Source organism: Phyllostomus hastatus, unplaced genomic scaffold (assembly GCF_019186645.2).
Source record: "Phyllostomus hastatus isolate PE091 unplaced genomic scaffold, TTU_PhHast_1.1 phas_contig_38, whole genome shotgun sequence".
NCBI lineage: Eukaryota > Metazoa > Chordata > Mammalia > Chiroptera > Phyllostomidae > Phyllostomus > Phyllostomus hastatus.
This window is the reverse complement of record NW_025333869.1, coordinates 7,689,341-7,710,486: the sequence shown is the minus strand read 5'-3', so window position 1 is coordinate 7,710,486 and position 21,146 is coordinate 7,689,341. Positions and strand designations below refer to the sequence as shown.

The 21,146-nt window shown below is 37.7% G+C and overlaps 1 long non-coding RNA gene across 1 annotated transcript in view; it reads left to right on the top strand.

Annotated features, from left to right (window-relative positions):
• Positions 1–20,101, top strand: part of LOC123820885 — a 30,619-nt gene extending 10,518 nt beyond the window's left edge. The window contains exon 3 of the long non-coding RNA XR_006786037.1: positions 19,039–20,101. This is a non-coding gene — a long non-coding RNA (uncharacterized LOC123820885). The remainder of the gene's footprint in view (positions 1–19,038) is intronic.
• The last annotated feature ends 1,045 nt before the right edge of the window (positions 20,102–21,146 follow it).

Here is a 21,146-nt window from a genome sequence, read left to right as displayed (position 1 = left end):
CTCTGTCTCCCCCTCTCCCTTTCCCTCCTTCTCTCTTCCTCCCCTCTTTCTTCTTCTTCCTCTTTCTGAGAGTACTATTGGCTTAAAACTTTGACATTAGATATAAAACTAAATAAGGCCCTACATTATATTTCTTATAGTAAATAAAATGAAAATCCAAATAAATTGTGCAGATTATTTTGGATTCTCATAAACATCAAATTGACCCTAGTATCTAATCTGCTTAAAAGGTCTAAGACCCAGAGATAAGAATTAGTAGCTGCTAACACCCACTTGCTGATGCTAAGCTAAATGCCACTGTGGGAGGATGCACAGAGGTGCCTGTGGAGCAGGTCCTAAAATGTCAAAGGCAGCCCCACCACATCAGAATTTTGCATGGACCTTGCACTCTTGTAGGCTAGCTGCCCTTGCCTTGCTTCTTTCTTAAATACCACTGAGCAGCACTGGCTGGTTCTCAGCATTCTGGCTCAGCCTGGGTTGGTTTCTTTTTCTGTTATTACAGTAGACTCTAGTGAGTTTCCAGTGTCCTCTAGCCTCTCTCTAGTCCTAGATTCTCAGTTTTGTCACCCTCCTTTGGTCCTGGCCTCTCAGTTGAACCGTGTTCTCCCTTTAGTCATTCAATTATCTATCATCTATCCATGAGAATTTATTGATCACCTGCTCTGTTTCAGGTAGTGTACTTGATGCTGAGAAGTCAGAAATTCAGAATAGAACAAAACCATATTTTGAGAAGAAGTAACAAGGACCATATTTACCCTGTCATATATAAAAACTAGAAATCCAGTCAAAATACGTGAAACAATGGATTTCAACACACTGTAAACCAGACAATGAAATATAGGGATGCCTGAGAGATGGAAAAAAAATTGAGATGAGACTTACTATTGCCTCAGCCTTCCACCTTGGAGCATTTCATAGAGTACGGAGAACTGTACTGCAGTGCACTGAGGAGAAACCTAAACAGAGCCAGCAGACTATCTGACTTTAGAACATCGAGCCCATAATCTGAGACAACCACAATAACTACAGTTCAGAGGGCAGAGTACCAGAGAGGAGAGAGAACTATAGAGACTTAAAGGAAAGCTTCCTTGAGTATTTGGCAGAATATGGATCAACATATTTGTTTAAGAAAAGTACCCAGGTCTGGGGGAAAAAAAGCCACCTAAACCTATTAAAGGAAATAATGCCCAATGCTCACACAGTGGCTGGAATAGTGTCTGTTCCTACCAGACAGACTGGAGAACCTCATAATTAACAGTAGAAGTAGTTAGGAAAATCTTTTCCTCAATAATGCAAAATAATTAACCTGAGTCTGGGCACTGCTCCAGACCCACTAAACAAATAATAAATCAAAATTCAAAGGATCAAACTGTCACCAAGTAAATCAACTGCATTCCAGAACAAAGCTCAAGAAGATTTAAAATAATAAAAAGTATTCCACACCCAACAAAGTAAACTCACACTCCACTCAAAGATTACCAAACATCCACATAGGCAGGAAAACATAATCCATAATAAGGATAAGAAAGTTATTAAAATGAACCTTATAAATTTCTGAGATGCAAACTACAATGTATAAAATAAAAAATACCCTGAATGGGATTAATGTCAGAAAAGACATTGCAAAAGAAAATGTTAGTGAACTTGTAAACATTGTGATAAAAACTATCCAAAATGCAGCAGAAAAAAAATTAGTCTTAAAACTGAAAACAGCATCAGTGAGTTGTAGGACAACTTTAAGCATCCTAGTATGTGTTTGATTGGATTCCCTGAAAGGGGAGAGGGACAGAATATACAATCCTCTTTTCTTCTCCATTGTATTTGCTTCTGAAACCTGTCCACCACTTCTACAGATACCAAAATCCACAGATGCTCAAGTCTCAAATAAAGTGGCATAGTATTTACACACAACCTACACACATAATGTCATATATTTTAAATCATCTCGAGTACTTATAATACTTAATACTATGTAAATAGTTGTTATACCTTATTGTTTAGGGAGTAGTGACAAAAATGTCTGAACATGTTCAATAAAGACAGTAGGCATCAGCAACAATGTAACATTTTTGTCAGGTATTTTTGGTCTGTGGTTGGTTGAATCCATGGATGTGGAGTCAACTGTGTTTGAAAAAATAATGGTTGAAAATTTCCAAAATTGATAAAAACAATGAACCCACATATCCATGAAGCTTAAAAAACCCTAAACAAAGGAATATGAAGTAAATTACACCAAGGTATATCATAATCAAATTGCTCAAAACCAGTTGGAAAGAGAAAATCTTGAAAGCAGTCAGAGGAAAAAGACAAGTTATATACAAAAGAACAAAGCTAAAAATAACTGACAATTTCTCTTTGGAAACAACATAGGCAGGAACACAGTAGGGCAGCATCTTTAAAGTACTAATAGAAAAAAATCCATCTAGATCTGTATACTCAAGGAAAACATCTTTTAAAAATAAAAGTGAAATCAAGACATTTTCTGACATATAAAAAGCTGAAAGACTTCATCATGAACAGACCTGCAATACAAGAAATGTTAAAGAATATCTTTCAAACCAAAGTGAAGTAATACCAGATAGAAATCTAGATCTGTACAAAGAATAATAGAAGTGGTAATTATATGAGTAAATATATAAATCCTTTTCCATATTTGTTAATTAAAATATAAAAAGTTTAAACAAAAATGACAATATATTATATTTATAACACAAGTAAAAGTAAAATGTATGACAAAAATAGCATAAATACTAAGAGAAAGAGTACGTATACTATTATAGGGCTCTTACACTGTATGTCAGAGTTTATCAACTACACCACTGTTGACATTTTGGACTAGGTAATTTTTCATCCTGGGGACTGCCCTGTGCATTGTAGGATTTTTATCATCATCTCTGTTCTCTACCCACTAGAGGTCTGTAGTCTCCAGACATTGCCGATTGTCCTCTGGAGAACAAAATTATCTCCAGTTGAAAACCACTGCTGTTTGCAAAAGGTTTTGTGTCACTTGAACATAGACTATAATAAATTAAATATATATACTGTAAACCCTGAAGCAACTACTAAAATTGCAAAACAGAAAGATAATAGACTAAAAAAGATAAAATTAAACATTAGAAAGCACTCAATTCAAAGAAGACATGAAAATAGTTGAAAGGGAAAAAAGAACAGGTGGAATACATGAAAACAAAAGCTGATAGACTTGAATTTAACCATAGAAAAATCATACTAAATGTCTAAACATTGAATTGAAAGGCAGAGATTGTCAGACTGCATTAAAAAAGTAAAACCAAAATTACCTTACGCCTAAGATAAATGTACTTTAAATATAAAGACAGAAGTAGATGAAACATACCAAACTAACACTAGTCAAAAGAAAGCTGTAGTGGCTCTATCAATGTCAAACAAAGAAGATTTAAGAGCAAAAAGTAGTATCAGGGATAAGGAAGGTCATTTCATAAAGTAAAGGGGTCAATTTATCTATAAGACATAATAATTATAAGCACTGATGACCCTAATAACTTCAAGTATATGAAGTAATACTAATCTAACTGTAGTGAGAAATAGACAAATCCATATTATACTCAAGAATTTAAATACTCCAATAATTAAAGGACAAGCACACCAAAAATTAACAAAGTTATACTAGATTTGAGCATTCTCAACCAACTCGACCTGTTTGACATTTTTTAAATGCTCCACAGCCAAGTACTGGTTCTACTCAAATGCATATGGAACATTTACCAAGATATTCCAGGCTCTAAAATAAGTTGCAAAACATTAAAAAAATATTCCAGTCAGACAAAGTATGTTTTCTCACTACAATGTAATTAAGTTAGGAATCCATAACAGAAAGATATCTGGAAAATCCCCAAATATTTTGAAATTAAATAACACACTTCTATATAATCCATGGGTAAAAGAAGAAATCCAAAGAGAAACTAGAAAGTATTTGAACTCAATAAAAATGAAAATACAATATATCAGTACTGAGGGGAGATTGTAGCACTAAATACCTAATTTAAAAAAAGAAAGATCTCATGTCCATAACTACAGTTTGCATCTTAACAAATTAGAAAAGGAAGATCAAATTTAAATAAAGAAGGAGAGGGAATAAAGATGGCAGCCAAGTAGGTGGGAGCTGAGTCAACTTGCTTGTGCCCCCAGCATTGATTTTTGGTTGCTCTTCCAGTGAGTGACCTGAACAATCAATGGAATCTCAGCTGATAAGAATTTTTGAAGCCAAGGAGTATAGAGGATCCTTTGCACTGTCCAGTAAAAGATTTCATAAGTTGAAGGAAATAGCCTGTGTAAGTTGCCTGCAGCAGAGGAGAGACCGGACAGAAAATGAAGCTTGGTAGTTTCTTCTCATCCTAGAGCAGGGATGGGGGTTCAGTCACACACAGGGAACCCCCATCCAGAATCAGGAGTGACTTGGAAGAATATACAGATTCTGGGAGACTAAGGCTACACACACAGCAAGCAGCATATCCATAGCTGTGCCACCAATCCGGAGCATTCCAGAGAGAGATTCTACCTCCTAAAACCGTTGGAAGCACTGGAAGGTTTTGGCCAGCCCTGACTGAGACTGCTTTTCAGGCAGGTGGAGTGTGCAGTAAACTAGTCAGTGACTCACTGCTGTGGTGGAGATGACACATAGAGACATTTTAATTTTATTATTGTTCAAGTACAGTTGTCTCCATTTCCCACTCCCCCACAACATCTCCCCCGCCCTACCCACCCCACCTCCCACCATCAATCCTAACCCTCTTTGGCTTCATCCATCGGTTCTTTATATATGTTCCATGATGACCCTTCCCCTTCTTTCTCCCATTATCTCCTTCACCCCAACCCTCTGGTTACTGTCAGTTTGTTCTTTATTTCCATGTTTCTGGTTCTATTTTTGCTTGTCCATTTTGTTGATTAGGTTCCACTTATAAGTGAGATCATACAGTATTTGTCTTTCACCACCTGGCTTATTTCTTAGCATAATGCTCTCCAGTTCCATCCCTACTGTCACGAAGGAGTAGGTCTTCTTCTTTCTGCTTCGTAGTATTCCATTGTGTAAATGTAAAAACACAAGAAAGCAAACTACAAGCCAAAATTACTGATGAACATAGACACTAAAATCCTCAACAAATATTGGCAAACCACATCCAGCAATACATTAAAAAATCATATACCAAGATCAAGTGGGATTCATCCAAGAGTTGAATCAATAAATCAATAAACGTAATACATCACATAAACAAAGGAAAGATAAAAATCACCTGATCATATCAATAGATGCAGAAAAAGCATTTGATAAGGTGCAGCACCCACTTATGATGAAATCAATCATCAAAGTAGAAGTAGAGGGAGCATACCTCAATATAATAAAGGCTATATACAAGAAACTTAAAGCCAACAACATACTCAATGGGCAAAAACTAAAAGATGTTTCACTAGGATCAGGAGCTAGACTAGGACGTCTGCTTTCACTACTTGTATTCAACATAGTATTGGAAGTTCTAGCCACAGCTATCAGACAAGAAAAAGAAATAAAATGCATCCAACTTGGCCAGGAGGAAACAAAACTGTCATCATTTGCAGATGACATAATCATGTACATAGAAAACTTTATAGACTCCACCAAAAATCCATTTGACCTAACATGTGAATTTGGCAAAACACTAGTATACAAAGTGAATATTCACAAAGGAAAGGCATTTTTGTACCCCAACAATGAAATATCAGAAAGAGATGTCAAGAAAAAAAACTCGTTTGCCATAGCAGAAAGAAAAATAAGGTACCTAGGAATAAACCTAACCAAAGAGATAAAAGACCTGTACTCAGAAAACTACACCACACTAAAGAAAAACATTAAGGGAGACATAAACAAATGGAAGCATATACTGTGTTCATGGATTGGAAGAATTAACATCATCAAAATGTCCATACTGCCTAAAGCAATCTATAGATTTAACACAATTCCTTTTAAAATACCAATGATATATTTTACAGATATAGAACAAACATTTCAAACATTGATATGGACCCATAAGCGACCCTGAGTAGCTGCAGTAATTTTAAGAAAGAAAAACAAGGTAGGAGGGATCACTATACCTGATACCAAACTATATTACAAGGCCACAGTAATCAAAAGAGCCTGGTACTGGCATAAGAACAGACACAGATCACTGCAACAGAATAGAGAGCCCAGAAAGAAACCCATGTCTATATGGTCAATTAATATTGAACACAGGGGGCAAGAGCATAAGGTTGAATACAAATAGCCTTTGCAATAAATGGTGTTGAGACATTTGGACAGCCACATGCAAAAAAATGAAACTCAACACCAACTTACACTACACACAAAAATAAACTCAAGATGGATAAAAGACTTAAATAAAAGAAGTGACACCATAAAGTCCTAGAGGAGAGCATATGCAGGAAATTCTCAAATATTCTATGCAGCAATATTTTCATCAATATATACCCTAGAGCAGGGGATATAGGAGGAAAAATAAACAAATGAGACTTCATCTAATTAAAACGCTTCTGCAGGGCTAAAGAAAACAGGGAAAAGGGAACCAACTGTATGGGAAAATATAGTTGCCGATGATACCTCGGACAAGGGTTTGATCTCCAAAATACACAAAGAACTCACAGGACTTCACACCAGGAAAACAAACAATCCAATAAAAAAAAAATGGGCAAAGGACCTGAACAGATACTTTCCAAAGAGAACATACAGAGGGCCCACAGACATATGAAAGGATGATCAGCATCACTAGCCAATAGATAAATGCAAATTAAAACCACAGTGAGATACCACTTCAGACAAGTCAGAATGGCCATCATAAACAAATCAACAAACAACAAGTGCTGGCAAGATTGTGGAGAAAAGGCAATCCTAGTACACTGTCATTGAGAATGCAGACTAATGAAGTCACTATGGAAAACAGTATGGAATTTCCTAAAAAAAAAACTGAAAATGGAACTACCTTATGACCTGGTAATCCCACTACTGAGGTAATAATCTAAGAATCCTGAAATACCAATTCAAAAGAACCTATGCACGCCAGTGTGCATAATAGCACAATGTAAGAGCCAAGATCTGGAAACAGCCAAGGTGTCCATCAGTAAGTAACTAGATTAAAAAAACGGTGGTATATTACACAATGGAATACTATGCAACAGAAAAAAGGGGCTGCTACTCTTTGCAACTGTGTGGATGGATAAGAAGAGCGTTATGCTAAGTGAAGCAAGCCAGGTGGTAACTTTCAATGTCTTTGGTTATATTTTGCTTGCTTATTCATTTTCTTGATTGGGTTCCAGTTAACAGTGAGATCATATGGTATTTGTCTTTCACCACCTGGCTTATTTCACTTAGTATAATGCTTTCCAATTCCATCCATGCTGTCACAAAGGGTAGGAGCTACTTATTTCTTTTTCTCCTGCATTGAATTCCATTCTGAAAATGGACCATACTTTTTTTTTAAATTTATTGATTATGCTATTACATTTGTCCCTTTTCCCCCCTTCCCTCCCCTCCACCCTGTACCCCCTCTCCCACCCACGTTCCCCCCCCTTTAGTTCACTTCCATGTGCAATTCTTATGAGTTCTTTAGCTTCTACCTTTCCTGTACTATTCTTGCCCTCCCCCTATCTATTTTCAACCTACATTCTATGCTACTTATTCTCTATACCTTTCCCCCCCCCCTCCTCCCACCCCCCTGTTGCTATCCCTCCATGTGCCCTCCATTTCTGTGGTTCTGTTCCTGTTCTAGTTGTTTACTTAGTTTCTTTTGGTTTTGCTTTAGGTGTAATTGTTAATAATTGTGAGTTTGCTGTCCTTTTACTATACATGTCTTTTTCTTTATCTTCTTTTCTTAGATAAGTCCCTTTAGCATTTCATAAAATAAAGGCTTGGTGATGATGAACTCCTTTAATTTGACCTTATCTGAAAAGCACTTTATCTTCCCTTCCATTCTAAATGACAGCTTTGCTGGATAGAGCAATCTGGGATGTAGGTCCTTGTCTTTCATGACTTGGAATATTTCTTTCCAGCCCCTTCTTGCCTGTAAGGTCTCTTTGGAGAAATCAGCTGACAGTCTGATGGGAACTCCTTTGTAGGTTACTGTCCCCTTATCTCTTGCTGCTTCTAGGATTCTCTCCTTCGTTTTTTACCTTGGCTAATGTAATTATGATGTGCCTTGGTGTGTTTCTTCTTGGGTCCAACTTCTTTGGGGCTCTCTGAGCTTCTTGGATTTCTTGGAAGACTGTTTCCTTTGCCAGATTGGGGAAGTTCTCCTTTATTATTTGTTCAAATAACTTTTCCACTTTTTGCTCCTCCCCTTCTGGTACCCCCTATAATTCGAATGTTGGAACGTTTAAAGGTGTCCTGGATGTTCCCAAAGCTCTCCTCGATTTTTTTTAATTCTTATTTCATCATGCTTTCCTGCTTGGTTGATTCTATCTTCCTTCTGGTCCACTGTATTGTTTTGAGACTCAGATTCCTTCCTTTCTCTATTGGCTCTCCTCCGCGTATCTTCCTGCATCTCTTTTATGGTAACCTGCATCCTTTCATCTAAATTGCGCCCAAAATCAACCAATTCCGTGAGCTTTCTAATCACCAGCGTTTTGAACTGTGCATCTGATAGATTGGCTATTTCTTGGTCGCTCAAAAGGATGAGTCCTGGGGGACTGATCTGCTCTGTTGCACTCATGTCTTATGTCTTTCCCTGTCTCTCCTTCCCCCCCCACTGGTCGCTCTTGTTAAGGTGGGGGGCGGAGCCTTAGGTGTTCACCAGGGCTGGGCGCCCCAGTCGCTAGATTGTGACGTTATGTGTGGGGGCGGGGGGTAATCAATGGCGGCAGTTCAATTCTCCTGAGCCCAGACCTTTCCCGGGGCTCCTGGGCTGCGAGCTCTGCCCTGGTCCACAATCGCTGCCCCACTGGGTCCAGCAGCCGCAGCTTGCGTACTCAGGGTCCACCGCTGTGTTCCTGCGCCCCGATGGCTGTCGCGCCAAATTTCCCCCGACCTCCGTGCGCTGCCGACCCGCGCCAGCCCCGCACCCACTCGGCTCGTTGTCTCCTACCAGTCTGGATGTACGGGTCTACTTCAACTTCTTGGCTGTCCGACTTCCATTCAGATGAATCCCCTGTCGGTTCTGGGTGTTATGCTGACTGTATTTTATTGTTGTTCTAATCTTGGTTGTGCGAGGAGGTACGGTGTGTCCACCTATTCCTCCATCTTGCCGGAAGTCCGGACCATACTTTTTTGATCTATTGATTTACTGATGGGCACCTGGGTTAATTACAGCACTTGGCTATTGTAAATTGTGCTGCTATGAACATTGGGGTGCAAAGGCTCTTTTGGATTGGTGTTTCAGGGTTCTTGGGGTATAATCCTAGCACTGGAATTGCAGGGTCAAAAGGCAGTTCTATTTTTAGTTTTTGAGGAAATTCCATGCTGTTTTCCATAGTGGTTGTACCAGTGTGCAATCTGACCAACAGTGCACTAGGCTTCTCTTTTCTACACAACCTCTCCAACCCTTGTTGTTTCCTGCTTTATTTATGATGGCCATTCTTACCAGTGGGAAGTGGTATCTCATTGTGGTTTTAATTTGCACTTCTCTGATGGCTAGCGATACTGAGCATCTTTTCATATATCTCTGGAACCTCCGTAGGTCTGTCTTGCAGAAGTGTCTGCTGAAGTCCTTTGACCACTTGTTAATTGGGTTGCTTGTTTTCTTAGAGTGGAGTCATGTGAGTTCTTTATATATTTTGGAGATCAAACCCTTGTCTGAGGTATCATTGCAAGTATGTTTTCCCATACAGTTGGCTCTCTTTTCATTTTTAATGCTGTTTTCTTTATCCGTGCAGAAGCTCTTTATTTTGATATGATTCCATTCATTTATTCTTCTCTTTATGTCCCTTGCTATAGGGGACATATCAGTGAAAATATTGCTACATGGAATATCTGCAATTTTCCTCCCTATGTTCCCCTGAAGGACTCTTATGATGTCATGACTTATATTTAAATAGTTTATCCACCTTGAATTAATTTTTCTGTAAGGTGTAAGTTAGTGATCGAGATTATTTTTTTACATGTAACTTTCCAGCTCTCCCAACACCATTTCTTGAAGAGACTATTTTTACTCCATTTTATGGTGCTGCCCCCTTTGTTGAATATTCATTGACCATACAGACTTGGGTTTATTTCTGGGCTCTCTATTCTGTTCGATTAGTCCATGTGTCTGTTCTTATGCCAGTACCATGCTGTTTAAATTACAGTGGCCTAGTAATATAATTTGATATCAGATACTGTGATTCCTCCTACTTTGCTCTTCTTTCTCAAAATTGCAGCAGCTATTCTTGATCATTTAGGGTTCCATATAAATTTTTAAAGTATTTGTTCTATATCTGTAAAATATGCCATTGATACTTTGATTGGTATTGCGTTGAGTCTATAAATTGCTTTGGGAAGTATGAACATTTTGATGATGTTAATTCTTCCAATCCATGAACACGGTATATGCTTCCATTTGTTCATATCTTCCTTAATTTCTTTCTTCAGTGTTGTGTACTTTTCTGAGTACAGGTCTTTTACCTCCTTGGTTAGGTTTATTCCCATGTGTTTTTTTCTCTTCTTGCTTTATCAAATGGGATATTTTCCCTAATTTCTCTTTCTGATATTTCATTGTTGGTATATGAAAATGCCTTTGATTCCTGAATACTGACTTTGTATCCCATGGTTTTGCCAAATTCATTTATTAGGTCAAGCAATTTTTTCACGAAGTCTATAGGAGTTTTGATGTACACTATCATGTCATCTACAAATAATGACAGTTTTGGTTCCTCTTTTCCACTTTGGATGCCTTTTATTTCCTTTTCTTGTGTGATTGCTATGGCTAGGACTTCCAATATGATGTTCAGTACAAGTGGTGAAATTGGCAACCTTGTCTTGTTCCTGATCTTTGTGGGAAATATTTTAGTTTTTGCCCATTGAGTATGATGTTGGTTGTAAATCTCTCATATATGGCCTTTATTATGTTGAGTAATGCTCCCTCTATTCCCACTTTGCTGAGTGTTTTTATCATAAATGGGTGCTGTACCTTATCAGATGCTTTTTCCACATCTATTGATATCATCGTGTGAATTTTGTCTTTGCTTTTTTTTATGTGATGCGTTACATTTATTGATTTGTGAATATTGTACAGTCCTTGCATCCCTAGGATGAATCCTACTTGGGCATATTGTGTGATCTTTTTTAATGTATTGTTGGATACAGTTTGCCAATATTTTGTTGAGGATTTTAGCCTCTATGTTCATCAGTGATATTGGCCTGAAGTTTTCTTTGTTTGTTGCATCTTCATCTGGTTTTGGGATTAGGATGATGCTGGCTTCATAAAAAGAGTTTGGGAGCCTTCCATCTTGTGGGATTTTTTGGAAAAGTTTGTGAAAGATAGAAATTAGATTTTCCTTAAATGCTTTGTAGAAATCTCCTGTGAAACCATCTGGTCCAGGGCTTTTTGTGTGTCAGCAGTTTTTTGATTACTGCTTCAATTCATCTGCTGTTATTGGTGTGTTCAGGCTTTCTGCTTCCTCTTCATTGAGTTTTGAGAGATTATATTTTTCTAGAAATTTGTCCACTTCACTTAGGTTTTCAAATGTCTAGGCATACAGTTCTTTGTAGTAATTTCTTACAGTCCTTTGTATTTCTGTGGTATCAGTTGTAATCTGTCCTCTTTCATTTCTGATTGTGTTTTTATGGGTCCTCTCTTTTTTTCTTGATGAATCTGCTAGAGGCTTGTCAATTTTGTTTATCTTTTCAAAGAAACAGCTCCTGGATTTATTGATCCTTAGAATTGTCCTTTTGGTATCTATGTCATTTAATACTGTTCTGATCTTGGTTATTTCCTTCCTTCTGCTTGCTCTGGGCTGTCTTTGTTGTTGTTCCTCCAGCTCTCGTAGGTGTAGGGTTATGTTGTTTATTTGAAATATTTCTAATTTTTTTTAGGTAGGCCTGTAGTGCTATGAACTTCCCTCCTGGGATTGCCGTCGCTGGGTCCCATAAATTTGGGGTTGTTGTGAATTCCTTTTCATTTTTTTCCAGAAACTTTTTGATTTCTTCTTTGCTCTCATCCTTGACCCATTCATTGCTTAATAGCATGCTATTGGATCTCTATGAGTTAGAGTGTTTGGGGTTTTTTCCCTTGAGGTTGGTTTCTAGTTTCAGTCTCTTGTGGTCAGAGAAAATGCCTGATATGATTTCAATTTTTTGTAAATTCGTTGAGGTTTGTTTTGTGTCCTATCATGCGGTCTATCTTTGAAAATGTTCCATGTGCATTTGTAAAGAATGTGTATTCTGCTTCTTTGGGATGAAAGGCTCTCTATATACCAGTTAAGTTCATTTGATTTAGGACATTGTTCAATGCCACAATATCTTTGCTGATAATTTGTTTGGAAGACCTATCCATTTTTGAAAGTGGGGTACTGAAGTCCCCTACTATAATTGTGTTGCTGTCAATATCTTTCTTGAAGTCCTCCAAGATTTTCTGTATGTATTTGTATGCTCCTATGTTGGGTGCATATGTATTTACAATGTTTGTGTCTTCTTGATGGGTTCTTCCCTTGAGTATTTTGAAGCATCCCTCTGGGTCTCTTTATGGCCCTTTTTTTGAAGTCTATTTTGTCTGATGTGACTATTGCTAACCTGACATTTTTTCCCTTTCCATTTGCTTAGAATATTTGTTTCTAGCCCTTCATTTTCAGTCTTCGTAGGTCTTTTGTCCTGAGGTGGGTCTCTTATAGGCAGCACATGTGTCGGTCATACTTTCTTATCCATTCAGCTATTCTATGTCTTTTTGATTGGAGCATTTAATCCATTTACATTTAAGTTTATTATTGATAGGTACTTATTCATTGCCTTTTTTTCCTGCCTCTGTTCCTCTTTCACTCTTCTCCTTCCTTTTCTTAAAGCAGCCCCCTTAGCATCTCTTGGCAAGCTGGTTTGGTGGAGGTATATTCTTTAAGACTTCTTTTGTTTGGGAAGCTCCTTATTTAGCCTTCCATTTTAAATTGAGAGCCTTCCAGGGTAGAGCAACCTTGGTTGCAGGCTTCTGGTTTTCATTACTTGGAATATTTCTTGCCATTCCCTCCTGGCTTGGAGTGTTTCTGTTGAGAAGTCAGATGCTAGCCTTATGGGGGCTCCCTTGCATGTTACTTCCTGTTTCTCCCTTGCTGCCTTTAAGATTCTCTCTTTGTCTTGAAATTTTGCCATTTGAATTATCACATTTCTTGGAGTGGGCCTCTCTGGGTTCCTCTTGATTGGGACTCTCTGTGTTTCCTGGATTTGTGTGAGTTTTTCTCTCATCAAATTAGGGAAGTTTTCCATCATTACCTTTCAAACAGGTTCTCTATTTCTTGCTCTTCTTCTTTTCCTTCTGGTATCCCATTAAATGGATGTTATTATGTTTCATGTTGTCCTGCAGCTTCCTGACCACCTGTTCATTCTTTCTGAGTCTCTTTCCCTTATCTTGCTCTTTCTGTGTGTTTTTTCTACCTTTTCTTCCAGCTTGCTGGTTCAATCCCTCTGCTTCATCCAGCCTGCCTGTAATTCCTTCTAGTGTGTTTTTTTTTTTATTTCTGAGCTTTTATTGTTCATTTCTCCTTGGATTTTGTTTATAGTTTCTATTTTTTTCCATGCTGATGTAGTTCTCACTCAGTTCTTTGTAGTTGTCTGTGAGTTCCTTGAGCATCTTTATAACCATTATTTCAAATTCTATATCTGATATTTTGGTTGAGTCCATTTCATTTAGCTCTTTTAGTGGGGAGTCTTCCATTCCTATTCCCTTTGATTGCATGTTCTTTTATTGTCTCCCCATTTTAGGTGACTTTGTTTGTTTGTTTCTGCACTTCCTGATGTTTCTCTTTGCTAGCTGCCTTTATAGAGTGAACTTCTATGGTGGGAATTCTATGGGGTTCAGTGGTGTGGTCTCTTTGAGTTCCTTGTCTGGATGCTCTAAGTTTGACCTTTCTTCTGTTTGTGTGGACTTTCTTGTACTTGGGTTTTTACCTTTTGGTGGTTCTCTTGTTGGTGGTTTCTCTCCTCCTGTGGGTATACTGATGCTCACAGCTCCCACCTCTCTTTGTATGTGATCAGTGGCAGGGGGTAGGCAAAATGGGTTAAGACAGCGGGAGAGTATTTTATGGGATTTAAAGTGCTAGCAAGTAGAGAAAAGATAAGAGATTCTTTGGATAAGTATAGCATTGACTGTGATATTTCACCCAACTAGCCACTTTTTATAAAAGTTGAAAGAGAGATAAGACTCTTGTTAGAAGGGAGGATTGCGAGCTGAATCTAGAAAACAGATCACTTGTGCAAGATTAGATGATGAAATATAGTGAGACTAAAGGATAGAAAGCAGGAGTAGTGGGCAAGACAGTAGAATTAACCACAACAATAATAATGCTCAGGAATAAAGTGAAGTGGGCTAGTGTGGCGGATCTGGCCTGCAGGATCCGTGTATGTTGTGGCTGCTAGTGAACAAATACACACAGACAAGAGAAGTCCTGTGGAGAAAAAGGGATCGCATGGCCACTCTCTGAGAGAGAGAGAGAGGGCCCAGAGGCCCCCGACCTCTGCCTGGACAGGCTTTTATTGCTTTTCTGGGTATGTTACATGGAGGGGAGTCCTCATTTACTATGCACAGTTTCACTGCAGGGGATTACCTTTTACAGATAACAAAGGAAAGAATGTTGCTAATTACTTCAAAGAGATGATGTTACAGATCAGGGGGAAAAAGTGGTTGAACTGGTTACACTCCATACTTGGGAGGTTTAGCCCAGACTTTAGGAAGTTACAGTAAGCACTTGCTGCCTCAATTCAGGGTGAGGGAGTTTTAGCAAAAGCAAGTCTCAGCAGTCTAGGTACAATGCAGGCCTGACTCCCCCATGGGAAAACCTCTCCATGGGCATGGTCCTGCATGCCACTCAGTCCCCCTCTGGTTTTCCACGTGAGTGCTGAGCTACATTTCCACACCACACAAAATAGTTCCCTACAGGCTAAGATCAGGGAGGGTTACTGTGTAGTATGTGCAATTGTATGGAACAACAATTATTTACAATAGTACTGGAATAACAATAATATGACAAAAATATATGATTTGGATCACCAGCATAGAAAGTACCTGATCAAGAGTAGAGTGTTACTGGAACATGAGTGAAGTGAAAGAAGGAAAATTAAAATACAATAAAGAGAGAATAAGGAAAACCAGCCAAGCAATGCAATTAAAAGGAGAAATAACACGAAGAAAACTAAATGTAAGGAGGAGAAATTTCAAAAATACTAATAAAATAAAAGTAGTAAGAATAATGAAAAAATAATAATAATACACATAAACAATTAAATTCCATTTCTATGGGATAGCAAAGTGACATTTGTCTCAGTTTCTCAGTTTTGGTGGTTAGCCTTGTGCTACCCCTTTGGATCTGTCTCTGGACCTTTTATAACTCCATGTCTTATTGTCTCACTTGAGGGGAGAAAAAAGGAAAACAAAGAGAGAGGAAAGAAAAAAAAATAAGCCTCCTGCTGACTTTAACCCCATTAAGCCAGTTCTGCTGGTCTTCCTGGATGCCACAGGAAGAGGGGTTCTGGGCTTCACTTTTCTCCCTTTCTTATGGTTTCATGAGGATAGCGGCCAGGTCTGGGCTGCACTTTTCACAGTTGCCCAACCTGTGGCCCAGGTCCTCTGTGAGCTGCCAGGCTCAAATCAGAGCCACTCAGCCTCTGGGCATGCAGTGGGAGTCAAGCTCAGGGCCAGAGGCTTAAATCACCCTCTGGGCGAGCCAGTAGCTGCTCATGAGTTCCTTACAAAGCAGCTGCCCTCAGCATGACTTTTCACAAAGCCCAACTTTCTAACCAGTCTGGAAACTATCTGGGTCAGGGTCCAACACTGCCAACTCTTCTCCCTTCTCCAGGTGTCACCCAGCACCCCAGTTTCTCTGGGAATGACCTACTTGGTGTCCACAGTCCCAGGGGATGTATATCGTGTCTCTGTGTCTTCCACTTTGTCTCTATTCCCCCCAGCGACTTCCAGCATTCAGGTCTCTCCTAGTGCTGGGCTGCCCTCCCTGCTCTGGTAGGGGAGAGAGCTGGTGATCTAACTCTCCTCCCCATATCCTGTGGCAGACACTGGCCAGGGGCCACAGTGGTCTAGATCCCTGCACAGATCCCAGGGACCCTACCGTCCTAGCACAATCTCCTCACCACCTGTTTTTCAATGTCCTCTACAATTTTTGGCCTCCAGGCTTCATATAAGGTGGGATTCCGTTGGCTGTTCACTCTGTTTCTCAGCAGATCAGCTAGGTGTTCCAGCTGGGCACAGGGAAAAATGGGCTCTGCTCCCACCTACCTCACTGCCACCTCGGAATGTTTTCCTTTTGATCTAGATTATCTAATTTTATTTTGTACAGTTGTTCATAATATCCTCTTATAATACTTTTTATTTCTGTAATGATAGCAATGTACCTATTTTAATTTCTTATCCCTTTTGCATGTTTTCTTTTTTAACTTTACTCTAGCTAAATGTTTGCCAATTTTGTTGTTCTTTTTTAAGTAACCAGTTTTTTGTTTTGTTAGTTCTCTGCATTGTTTTTCTATTCTCCTGTTTCATTTATTTGTGTTCTATCTTTATTATTTCCTTACTTTTGATGATTTTGGGTTTGTTCTGTACTCATTTCTCTAGCTTGTAAAGCTGAACAGTTAGGTTGTTGATTTGAGATCTTTCATCTTCTTAATGTAAGTGCTTACCACTGTAAGTTTCCCTCTGAGCACTAGTTTTGCTGAATCTTATAAGCTTTGGTATGTTGTGTTTTTGTATTCATTCATTTATCAGTATTTTATAACGTCCCTATGATTTTTTAAACAATTGGTTGTTTGAAGAATGTTGTTTAGTTTTTACATATCTGTGAATTTTCCAGTTTTCCTTCTGCTATTGATTTCTAACTTTATTCCCTTATGTCAGAGAATATACTTTGTATGGTTTCAAACATTTAAACCATTTTGAAGTATCATTGGCAGATATGTTTTCACATACAGTTGGTTTTCTTTTCATTTTAACACTGTTTTTTTTTAGCCATGCAGAAGCTTTTTATTTTGATGAGATCCCATTTGTTTATTCTTTCCTTTATGTCCCTTGTTCTAGGGACAAGACAGTGAAAACATTGCTGTGTGAAATATCTGAGATTGTACTGCCTATGAACCCTAGTACACTGTTGGTAGAATTGCAACCACTATGGAAAACAGTGTGGAATTTTCTCAAAAACTAAAAATGGAACTGAGCTTTGACCCAGTAATTCCACTGCTATGATTATATCCAAAGAACCCTTAAATGCCAATCCAAAAGAACCTATGTACCCCAATGTTCATAGCAGCACAATTTACAATAGCCAAGTGCTGGAAGCAACCTAAGTGCCCATCAGTAAATGAATGGATCCAAAAACTATGGTACATTTACACAATGGAATACTACACAGCAGAAAGAAAGAAGGAGCTCCTGCCCTTCATGACAGCATGGATGGAACTAGAGAGCATTATGCTAAGTGAAATAAGCCAGGCAGTGAAAGACAAATACCATATGATCTCACCTTTAACAGAAACCCAATCAACAAAATGAACAAGCAAGTGAAATATAACCAAAGACACTGAAATAGAGAACAGGCTGACAGTGAGCAGAGGGGAGAGGGGAGGGGATTATAAGAGAAAGGGTGAAGGGTTTGCAGGAACAAGTATAAAGGACACATGGACAATAATGAGGAGGGAGGAAACAGTGGAGAGAGGTGAGGAGGGCTGGTGTGGTGGGGAAGGGTGGGGGAGAAAGGCAGAAAACTGTACTTGAACAACAATAAAAATGTTAATTAAAAATAATAAAAATAAAATACATAATAAAAAAACATTTTGAGAATTGCATTGTGGCCTAACATATGGTCTATTCTTGAAAATGTTCCATGTGCATTTGAGAAAAGTGTATATCTTGCTGTTGTTGGATAAAGTGCCATATATATATATATATATATATATATATATATATATATATATATATATATATATATATACTCTGTTAAAGCCTAGTTGATTTACAGTATTAAGTCCTCTATTTCCTTAATGATGTTTTCTTCATTGTTGAAAGTAGGTATTCAGAGTCTCCAGCTATTACTGTAGATTTGTGTATTTCTCTCTTCAATTCTGTCAATGTTTGCTCCATTTATTTTGGCACTGTTTATTGGTGTGTATAAGTTTATAATTATTATATCTTCTTGATGAATTGACTATTTTATTAATGTATAGTAATTTTTTTCTCTTGTAACCATTTATGACTTAAGGACTATCTTTTTCTGATATTAGAGTAGCTTCCCCAACTCTTTTGGTTACTATTTATATAGTATATCCTTTTCCATTTTTCCACTTTTAGCCTATTAATGTCTGTATCTAAAGTTAGTTTATGACAGAGAGTTTATTTTTGAATCATGTTTTTTAACAATCTATTCTGCTAATCCCTGTCTTTAACTGGAGAATTTAAACAATTTACATTTAGGGTAATTACTAACAAGAACGGACTTACTCCTACCATTTTGCTTTATTTCTCTATGCCATATATCTTTTTTGTTCCTTATTTCCTCCATTACTTCCTTCTTTTAGTTAACTTTTTGTAGTGTACTTCTTTGATTCTCATCTCATTTCCTTTACTGCATATTTTAATAAATATTTTATTAGTGGTAATAATGATTACTATTAAGACACTAAGCTTATAACAGTATAATTTGGACTGATACCAAGTTAGCTTCAATAGCATATAAAAACTTTGCTCCTATACACCTCCCCCAACACCTTTTATGTTGTCACAATTCTGCCTTGGCCTTCACTTCCTGCTTGCACTGATTGTAGAGATCAGCTAGAGGTAAAAGCTTAAGTTCTCAGTTCTTTTTTGAGTATGCGGTCTTTGTTTTCTTAACCCTCATTTGAAAACTTTTTTTTTTCATTGCTTTTAGAGCGGAAAGGAGGCAGAGAGAGAAACATCTATGTATAAGAGAAACATCGACTGGCTGCCTGCCACACTAGCCTGGACTGGGATCCTATGCAACCAGACCTGGAATTGGACTTGCAATCTAGCACATGTCTCCACCAGAACTAAAATGAAACTCCTCAGTTATTGGATGATGCTCCCGCCAACTGAGCCACACTAGCCAGGGCTTTTTTCAGCATGCATTCTGCCCTGGGCATGCATGTGGTTTTCTTAAGTTTCTTAAGTTTCTTAATTTGCACAGGCACTTATTTTTGTTTTTTAAATTATTTCACAATTACAGTTTATAGTCAATGTTATTTTGTATCAGTTTCAGACATACAGAATAGTGGTTAGACTATGTACTTTAGAGAGTGGTCTGCTCAATATTTTAAATACCCACCTTGACCCAATACAAAGTTATTATGATATTATTAACTATATTGCCCACACTGTAATTTATATCCTCATAACTATTCTGTAACTACTAATTTGTATTGCTTAATCCCCTCACCTTTTTAACCCAGTCCATGAACCACACCCCTCTGTCAACCATCAGTCTGTTCTCTGTATCTATGAGTCTGTTTCTATTTTGTTTTTTTTATTTTGTTCCTTTGATTTCACATTTAACTGAAATCATATATCTGTCCTTTTCTGTCTGACTTATTTTACATAGCATAATGTAAAATAACAGCATAATTCCATCTAGGCACATCCATGCTGCCACAAAAGTTAAGACTTCATTTTTTATGCATAGTAATCCATTGTGTTATATGTATATATAGCTTTTTTATTCAGGGGAACTTCTATGTCTCCTATTTCTTGGTTATTATAAATATTGCTGCAATAAAAATGGGGGTGCACATATTCTTTTGAATTAGTGGTTTGGGATTCTTTGGATATATTCCTGAAAGTAGAATTACTGGTTCATAAGACAATTCCATTTTAAATTATTTGAGGAAACTCTACAGTGTTTTCCATAGTGGCTCCCAACAACAGAGCATGAGGGTTCCCTTTTCTACACATCTTTGCCAACATTTGTTTGTTGATTTATTGATAGTAGCCATTCTGACAGGTATGAGGTGGTATCTCATTATGATTTTGATTTGCTTTTCCCTGATGATGGGGGATGTTGAGCATCCTTTCATATGTTCATAGGCCATCTGTATGTCTTCCTTGGAGAAGTGTCTATTTATGTTTTGTGCCCTCTTTTAATTGGTTGTTTTTCTGGAGTTAAATTGTCTGAATTATTAATACATTTTGGATATTAGCCCTTTATTAGATGTATCACTGGCAAGTATCATCTCCCATTCAGTACATTGTCTTTTTGCTTTATTGATAGTTTCCTGTGCTGTGCAAAATCTTTTTAGTTTGATGCAATCCCAAATCCCATTTATTTATTTTTTCTTTTGTTTCCCTTGCCTGAGGAGATATATCAGAACAGCAAATGCTGTAAGAGAAATGTCAGAGATTTTGCTGCCTGTGTTTTCTTCTAAGAGTATTATGGTTTTGAGTCTTACATCTAAGGTTTTTTTCAAACTCTGAAATTAATGTTTTTATTTTTTTATTATTGTTCAAGTAAATACACTAAGGACCCTGAAACACCATTTCAAGAGAACCTATACACTTCACTGTTCATAGCACCACAATTTACAATAGCCAAGTGTTGGAAGCAACCTAAGTGCCCATCAGTAAATGGTGGATCCAAAAACTATGGCACATTTACATGATGGAATACTATGCAGCAGAAAGAAAGAAGGAGCTCCTACCTTTCATGACAGCATGGATGGAACTGAAAAGCATTATGCAAAGTGAAGCAAGCCCGGTGATAAAAGACAAATACCATATGATCTCACCTACATTTCAGTTTTTGATTTTGAGTTTATTCTTGTGTATGATATTAAAGGGTGGTCTCATTTCATTTTTTTTGCATGTATATGTCTAATTTTGCCAGCAAAGTTTATTGAATATACTGTCTTTACCCCACTGTATATTATTGCCTTTTGTTATATACCAATTGACTATATAGGCAGGTATTTATTTGTAGACTTATTCTGTTCTATTGACCTATATGTTTGTTTTTATGCCAGTACCTTG